The 8441-nt window shown below is 50.4% G+C and overlaps 1 long non-coding RNA gene across 1 annotated transcript in view; it reads right to left on the reverse strand.

Annotated features, from left to right (window-relative positions):
* LOC119704038 overlaps positions 1–7361 on the reverse strand; it is a 116308-nt gene extending 108947 nt beyond the window's left edge. The window contains exon 1 of the long non-coding RNA XR_005257818.1: positions 6963–7361. This is a non-coding gene — a long non-coding RNA (uncharacterized LOC119704038). The remainder of the gene's footprint in view (positions 1–6962) is intronic.
* Between the last annotated feature and the right edge of the window lie 1080 nt (positions 7362–8441).

Consider the following 8441-nt stretch of genomic DNA (forward strand, 5'->3'; position numbering starts at 1 on the left):
AGAACACATCAGTGGGATGTCACATAATTTTATTCCACAGAAGAGCAGCTAAAGAAGTGCCCTGCTCCCCACATTGCCAAACCAATGCTCCTCCAGCCAGTGCAAGGATTTCTAGTGCACATACACACCCAAGCCGTGCATCAAGGCAGCTCCTGACTTCCCCCATAAGCTGTTTTTTTGGTAGGGATCTCCACGTGAGTGATTATAGCCCAGCTTATCACTGTCTCCCAAAGCTGCCCACCTGCCCTGCCAACACCTCCAGCAGAGCAGGATCCCAGCCAGCACCAGTTCCAGGATCTTCCCCAGCCGTTCAGGAAACAGCCAGAAGGCAGAGACTGAGCCAAGGCTTTGTAAAATAGAGCGTGTCGTAGGTGGAGAGGAAGGGAGACAGCTCTTTGAGCAAGTAATTTTAATTGCCTTGAGAAAACAGGTTGTTAAAATGATAGAAATAAATGGGTTGTTTGAGCAGCCTCAGAAATGCTTTCAGAGAAAGCTTCCAGGTAGGAACATTGATTGCAAATACTTATTAACTGCTCCTTCATTATCAAAGAGATGTGATACATATGTTTACAAATTTTGATACATTTTTATTAAAGCTACTTAACTGTTTGGTTCTCTAAACCTTTCCAGAGGAACTGTCACCAAGCAACTCCCTAAACACAACTTCCACTTCTGCACAGGCAGGCAGTGTTAGACCCAAAATGGCTCTTTTGATCCCAGTCTCTGAAAAAAGGAGGCTCTCACTTCAGAAGATGTGTGATAGGGTCACTCACCCACCTTTGTCCACTCGTGAAAGCCATCAGCCAAGATATTGTAGGTCCCTCTAACTCAGCCTTGTCTCCCACAGGAACTGGGCTTGATGCTAATGGCGAGAACTGAAGAGAAGGTGGAAGTGTTTTCCCAGGATGATTCTCCAGCTCCTAGCAGCCCAGCACTTACAAACTCCCAAGCTGTAAATTGCTTCAGGGCTGTGTTTAGGCCCATCATCAAGAGTTATCTGCCATGAAATTGCCAAGTTCCTTTTTAAAGGTTCGTTATATTTTTTGGCCGCCAAAACATCCCAGGACAACACATTTCCAAAGCTGAATTAGGTCCCCGTGCACACACAGCACGTAAAGCTGTTTGATTTAAACCTGAAGTCCATTATTTTCTTACCCTGCAGGAAACAACAATTACCTTCTAATCATCTTCTTGGGTGATTTTATCCATGTCTCAAGTCCTCCTTGCTGATGCTTTTCCCACGCTGGTGAGTCCTGACCTAGGCTACCCTCAGATGGAAGCTGTGACACCAAGTTATATAAAGCAGAGCTCCTTGCTCTTGCCAACATCTTCTCCAGCAGCAACATTAAGCGTGAGCGATGCCCTGTGCTGGGACAAGTGCTCTCCTCTGGGGCTCCTCCCTGGAGCTGCTCTTCCAGTGGAGAATCTGAAGGTCTGTTTATTTTAAGCAAGCTAGAGAGAGGCACAGGCAGAAGATGAGTGAGGAGGATCCCTGCCCCAAGTCACTGCTTCAACAAGAGACAAGATTTCCCTCCGAGAAAGCCTGTGCCAGAGGGAAGCACAGATTGTCACCTCCTGGCTACTTGGGCAGGAGTTTCTGTCCAGAGGAGATGCATCATGCTGATGGCCAGATTCCTTCCATCAGCCTGCTGGAAGAAGGGGGTCTTGCCTGCCCTTTTCCAGTAATCCTGCCTGAGGACTGCAATGTCCCAGCTAGAAACAACCCTTTGAGTACACAAGAAGCACAGAGATGCTGGTATGGTCTGCAAGCTCCACCTGCCACAGAGATCACAGCCAGTCCACCAACACATTTTGTTTTCAGAAGCTGAAAACCCCGGTGTGCTGCCAAGTCACGGATTCTTCATCATTAGCACCTTGCCTAAGAGTGCACATAGCACGGCTGGGGTTTGCAGGAGAAAATGGGAAATATCCTCTCTCCACATACAGCTGTTAGAGAACACTTCATCACAACAGGAAACCCAGCAGGGCCCAAAGCAGAGACTCACAGGTACAAACCGACAGGCACAGTGCATCCCATGGCCTGCATTCCCCAGCAAACACCTCCTACCAGCTCAAGATCCAGAAAAGCAGTTACACCTTTCTATCCACATTGCCTCAGTGTTGTGATTTTCATACCACTCAAGACAGTGGGTCATAGCAGCCAGATGTGTTTGGGCCTTCAGCACTGCTGCAGGGTCACAAAATGGAACCAAACTCTTTGCCACAAAAGCTCAAGTCACACAGTGGGCCAAACCCAGGCTTTCGTCTCAGCCACACACCTTCCACAGACATCTTTGCCAGATAAGGCAATTCATCAGTCCAAGAATGCCATACCCTGCGCAGTTCAATCCTAATCCAGCACCTGCAAATCCCACTGAGGGGTGGAACAGAGCATCTCTGTCACCAGCAGTCAAGCACACACAAAGCTTTGGGCTTGTCTGTACTGCCCAGGCATTATTTCCCCCACAGAGAGAATGCAGTGGAAGGACTTTTCAGACACACAGACCTCATCCCTCCCTCACTGCAACTGTGCGGTCCCAGGGGCCTTAATTATCCAGGATCCTTCTTGCAGGGAGCTGCTCTCTGGGAACATTTGCATGTTCGACTCCTCTGGACAAGTTCTGAGGCAGGCAGCTAATCCTCTCCCAGGTCTCAATGTCATATCAATTTTCCCGTTCGAAGCTGAGCTCTCTCCATCAGGGGTTTTAAACTAATGAGACGTACTGAGGCCTTCAACTCTGGGAATATCAAATGCAGTGGGATTCAATTTCGTTTGATTTTCCTGTGGTTTTCCCTTTGTAATTAACACCAGACAGCATGCAACTTCTCTTCATCCTACCACTGGATACCATCTCCGCTCAAGACAAACATGTCAGGAAAGGTGATGCTTCTACCCTACGCTGCCAAAAGCATAATTTTTTTTTTTTTTTGCTTCCTTCCCCCCAGCATGAATATAATCCACATCCTCAAGGTAGTATTCAGACCCTTAAATCTCCAAGAGCAGTGACACAGATCCCTCAGGGTTCACAGCCCCTCCTACTTCTTACTCATACAGATTATGCTCCAGAAACACTGGTGCATGGGCACCAGCTCTGAAAGCATTTAATGGGACAGTCTTTCCTAAAATCCTTAGAGGGCTGTGGATCTCCAATGTGCCCTAGCAAAGATGAGGAGATATGAATCACGGAATCATTAAGGTTGGAAAAGACCTCTAAGACTGTCTAGTCCAACCGTATCTGTTTCCATGTGCACCCTCTCCAAAGGCAGCCCAGCAGTCTCTCTACTGCAGCAGGTTTTCCACACTGCTGAGACACAACGGCTGGCACTGACCATTGGCTTGGAGATCACACAAGCCAATATCCACTTTAAAAAAAATAAACCTAAATGAGCTCAGTTGTGCCACATCCAGCAGGACCTGCAAGAAAGGCAATGCTCTGTTTGATCAGGGGAGTTTGGAACAATTCCTTTAGTGTAGCAAGGGGCTGCACAGCAAAATAACAGTGCAAAAACCTGATGAGCAAGAGGCAGCTCCTACAGGTACTGTTACATGAAGGTTTTGAGGGAGAATGTGTATCTTTTAGTGCTCATTACTAAAACCAGACTCTGCCAACATCCTATGGCCTCAACTCAGCAGAAATCCCTGCAGAAGGGCTCTCCTGCAACCTCTCTAGACAGAGAACACCTGAGGCAGGAAGGGAAGATACTGCTCTAAGCAAAAGCAGGTCAGATCTGCATTACACCAAGAGTGAAGCAGATCCTTCTCCACAGTTATGAAAATAAAGGTCACCAACCTTCTACCCCATACACCTTGACCCTGGACTCTCACTGCAGGAGCTGCATCAGGGTTCAGAGCAAGACCTGGGGTTGTCTCTGCCATTCAAGCACGTATATTAAATATACTCTTCTTAAAGGCACAGCAAACTGCATGATCTATTCTGAATTAGCATGTAAAATACCTCATTTTTCAAAGAAAAAAGCGTTTTGTTTACCATAACTCAGTTGTCACCTTGACTTTTCTACACAGGGTAGCAGAATCTGGAAGGGACTCACCTGGACTAATGAAGTCTGCAAATTTAAAATCATGTTTTTCCTTTGTGTATCTGTAACAGCCACATCCCATTTCTTACAGTGATTTCCATACCAACAGCCCAAAAGGACCATTTCAGGAGATGTTGCATTGCATCTGCCCTCGCCCCAGTTCCACCCTGGAAAATATTTATGTTAGGAAAATATTAGGTTCATTAACTGGACCGTTTGCCACCTGAAGCTGCAACCAACAAACTCTCCCAATACCTGCAGCACCACCATGGATGTTTGAGGGATGAATCCCTCCCCTGTTAGAGCTCACAGTGCTGTGTCCCTGCTTTGGAAAATACCAGCCCAGCCTCTTGCTGCTGTGCCAGGAGCCTGCAAGTTCCAAGTGTCGAGCAGCACCTCGGAGCAGAGTTCGGCAACACTTGATTATCACTCCATCACAGAGTTCCCCACACTGCCTGGCAGCTCCAAATGAGCCCTCCACGCTGTGACAGCACCAGGACCACCGAGGTTTCATCAATATTCATGTCCCAGTGACACTCCAGAGAGCACTGGAAGCTCGTTTTCACCAGCAGATCATTAAACAAAGGGAAACGAGTGACCTCGCAAGACCAGCTGCGTCACTGATGTCACCAGGAGCTGAAGGGACGGAGACAGGGTCATCACCCAGCACTTCTTTTAATAAATAACAGCTCTAAATGAGCATGGCCTTGCCATGCCCAGCGGGACCCACGTGAGACTGGAAGCATCAGGGACAAAGATGCCCAAACTGCAATGTCTGGCACAGCAGCGTCTCCTCTCAGCAACCCTGACCAGGGGGACGCTGTTGGAGGAAGCAGCATCCAGCAAAACAGGGCTGTAAATCTGAATGAAATTGCTGTTTCAGGCACAGTTAGCCCCATGCAGGGAACACACACAGCTCCCTCCAAGGGCAGGAGCATTTAGGAGCACCCCAGGGCTTCCTGGAATGCTGCATCCCAGCTCAGGGTGTTTAGCAGAGCTTCCCCAGGCTGCACTACAGCACTCCACATGCAGAGACTGGATTACAGCCCCTAATTGCTGCCATCCATCACATTAACAATTAGCATCACGTTAATGCATTTCCACTGCTCTCAGGAGAGGACGGAGAAGGAAAAGGGAGTCTTAGTCCCAGTTTACCTCGAGTTCACTGGGAGGCCACAAGAAAGCAACTCACAGGCAAACTTTCCACACACCCAGGTTCCTTGGGATATTCCCAACCTCCAAAAAAAACAAAGCCTCACAGGAAAAAATCAGCTCCTGCGGCCCTCCTAATCCAAGCAGACAGCTGCCCTACCTCCATGTTCCCACATAAAGAAAGCTAATGGAAGATCACCCCTTACCAAAAATGAGACAATGTCAGGGGTGGAAGATGCCACAGACTCTTTTTTCTTAGCTCTTTAACTGATGTTGATACCCAGCTCAGGTGCATCAGTCAAAGCTGATTCAGCCTCTAAACTCTTCTGTGAGCCCTGACCTTCAAACATGGTATCGAGAGAGCAACAGGCAAGCAAAGATCCTCCTGTACCCCACGTGCATGACTGCACACAGAGTCCAAGGGGATTTGCAGCACACTCGACTTCAGAAAAGGTTTGCTTTTTGACTCCTTACAACTTCTGGGGGATGAAGTGCAGAAGAAGAGTAATATTTATTATATACGTGCTTGAATAGCAGAGACAACCCCAGGTCTTGCTCTGAACCCTGATGCAGCTCCTGCAGTGAGAGTCCAGGGTCAAGGTGTACGGGGTAGAAGAAGGGTCAGAAACCAAAAATCTGAGGAGCAAATCTAAAATCACAGGTTTTATTTCTAAAATTAATTGCCAGATCTGCAACTTCCACAAGCAAGAAGTCCCCTGTATTTATCATTTTCCTCTGAAAAAGAGATTGCCTGAGCAACAGGACAGACCACGTTCAGTCTTGGAAGAGCAGAATGTCTAAGCCCTCAGGTGAGAGACTTGCACACTCACACCCCTTTAAATCAACTCAAAGGACCATAGGGCAGCAAAAAGCCTCTGCCAGGCCAAAAAGCAACATACTGACCCCCAAAGAGCTGCCCAAAGCATCCTCCAGCAGAGACTGAGGGACATAAAGGTGTGTGAGTGCACAGCTGCAGCACACAGAGCTGTGAGGACACCCAGCAATATGGGGGTCCTTCCCCTGCACCCACAGAGGCAGAAACATCCCAGATTTAGGTTTCCATCCTCAGGAAACCCACTGGAGTGTGTGCTGCAGTCAGCCAGACTCACCCCAGGGCAGCATCCTGGGCTGGGCCAGTCTCTTACAGGTCCCGGGAGCCAAGCAGCCCTGGAAGAAGGGACAGCCAGGTGACAGCACCTGGATCTAACCACGCAGGTGCCCCGAGTTTACAGTAGCCTTGATACCCTGATATGATTAAAAGCCAGCACGCAAAGTCCCTGCGCTGTGGGCCAGGGGGGGGTTAAAGCCATCCACTGCCAGCCCTCACAGCGCCTCTCTGCAGGGGAGCCCGGACTCCACCGCACAACCCGTCCCCAGAGGGCTCCAGCCCCACAGCCTGCGACCAACAGGGCTCGGATCAGTGCGGCACGAACACTACGGACAACCGCACCTCCCTTCACGAGGAGATCCCACAGCCCATAGCAGGCAAGTTTTAGCCTCGCAGTCCTTCAGCCCGAGACCGAAACCCCACGGGCCCCCTCACGGGCCGGGGCCGCCCCCTCACGGGCCGGGGCCGCCCCCTCACGGGCCGGGGCCGCCGGTTCGTGCCCGCAGTTCCCAACAGAGCCCATCAAGCAGCAGCTCGCCCCACCGCCATGAGCCTGCGCTTTAACCCTCACACCGGGACACGCCCCAAGCCCCCTTCAGACCAATGGGCGAATCTTAATCCGCATATTAATCGCAATGCAGGCTGGGTAGAACCAGCGTCTCACCCTAGCTTGGAAGAAGCCATGTAAGTGAGCCTTTATATAGAGGCGGAAGCGCGCTGAGCAGCGTCCGGGGGAAGCTCACTGCCGAGGCCACCCACGGGGTGCGCGTCACCCGCGCCCCGCCTCGGGGAAGGTCTGAGGGAAGGGCCGCCCGCGGCCCCAGCAGGGCCCCGCCCGCGACGGGTGGGTGAGCCACCAGCAAGGGGGGGCGCCGCGCGGGCCGGCCTGGGCAGGAGAAGCCGCGGCGGTTCCTCGGCGGACCCCGGCGGATGCTCGTGGCCCCGCGGTGCTTTGAGACAGACTCACGGCCGGCGCGCTGAGTCCAATGGGTGAGGTGGGGCAGCGCCCCATAACCCAATTCAGACTACTCTCCCCCGGACACCCTTTTGTTTCACTTTCTCGCCATCCTTTCTGTCGGGTCTCCCGCCCACCCAGGGACGCCAGATGTGGGGTTTCACCCCCGGATTGGGGTGACCCCAAAAGATGGAAAAGTCTCTCCTCCAACCCATGCCTTCAAAGAAACACTCAGTAGTCCTCTGTTGTCCGGTCTCAAGGTTGTTTATTGTTGTCTATCTTAAAGATTCTTCTCCTGAGCTGCTGTGGCCCGTTCAGCAGCTCAGACAAAGGCACACTGCCCTCCCAGGGGCTGCTGCCATCTTTTATATCACACATTACGTGTTACATGTTTATACTTTTTCCCCAATGCCTACTATCTATATTGAATGGTGACTTTCTACTCTAAACCAATCTGTGAGTGCCAACATCACCAAACACATGGAGGCTAGGAAGGAGAAAGAAAGAGGACAGGACACACCCAAATCCCTCCATTTTAGAACCCCTGACCCCCATGTACAAAACTTGGACCCCTGTGTACAAGGCTCAAAACCCCCCTGTACAGCACTCAAAAATCCTTCCTTTCACTTCGTGATTATCTCTACTATACTACCTAACTTGTGTGTGTGGCTTGTAATTCTTCATACAGAGTTGGTAATTTGCTCCACGGGCTAAGATCAAAACCCCACGTGTGTCTTTGGCTGCGTGCCAGGGTCTCAGAGCCCCCTGCCAGCGGCTCTGGCCATCCAGGGCACCCAGAGGGATGTTCTGGATTCCGACACCTTTCCACCCTCCTTTCCTTCCCCAGACACCTTTATTGTTTTCACTTTTTCACCGTCCTTTCTGCCCTCCTTACCTTCCCCTTCTTCCCCCCTCCTTTCCTTCCCCAGACCCCTCAGTGTTCCACTCCTCCCCCTATTCATTACTGACTCCAACACCCCAAACCTGGAGGCCAGCAGAGGGCAACAAAGATCATCGAGGAGCATGTCGCTTATGAGGAAAGGCTGAGTGAGAGAGGGGGGACTTCATTAAAATATCTCTGTATAAATACTTAAATGTTAGCAAAGAAAGCTAAAAAGAAATACGGGACTGGACTTCACGAACCGCCCATAAGGGATGAGTTATGCAAACCACACCTAAATTTTGTGA

Source organism: Motacilla alba, chromosome 8 (genome assembly GCF_015832195.1).
Source record: "Motacilla alba alba isolate MOTALB_02 chromosome 8, Motacilla_alba_V1.0_pri, whole genome shotgun sequence".
NCBI classification, from domain to species: domain Eukaryota; kingdom Metazoa; phylum Chordata; class Aves; order Passeriformes; family Motacillidae; genus Motacilla; species Motacilla alba.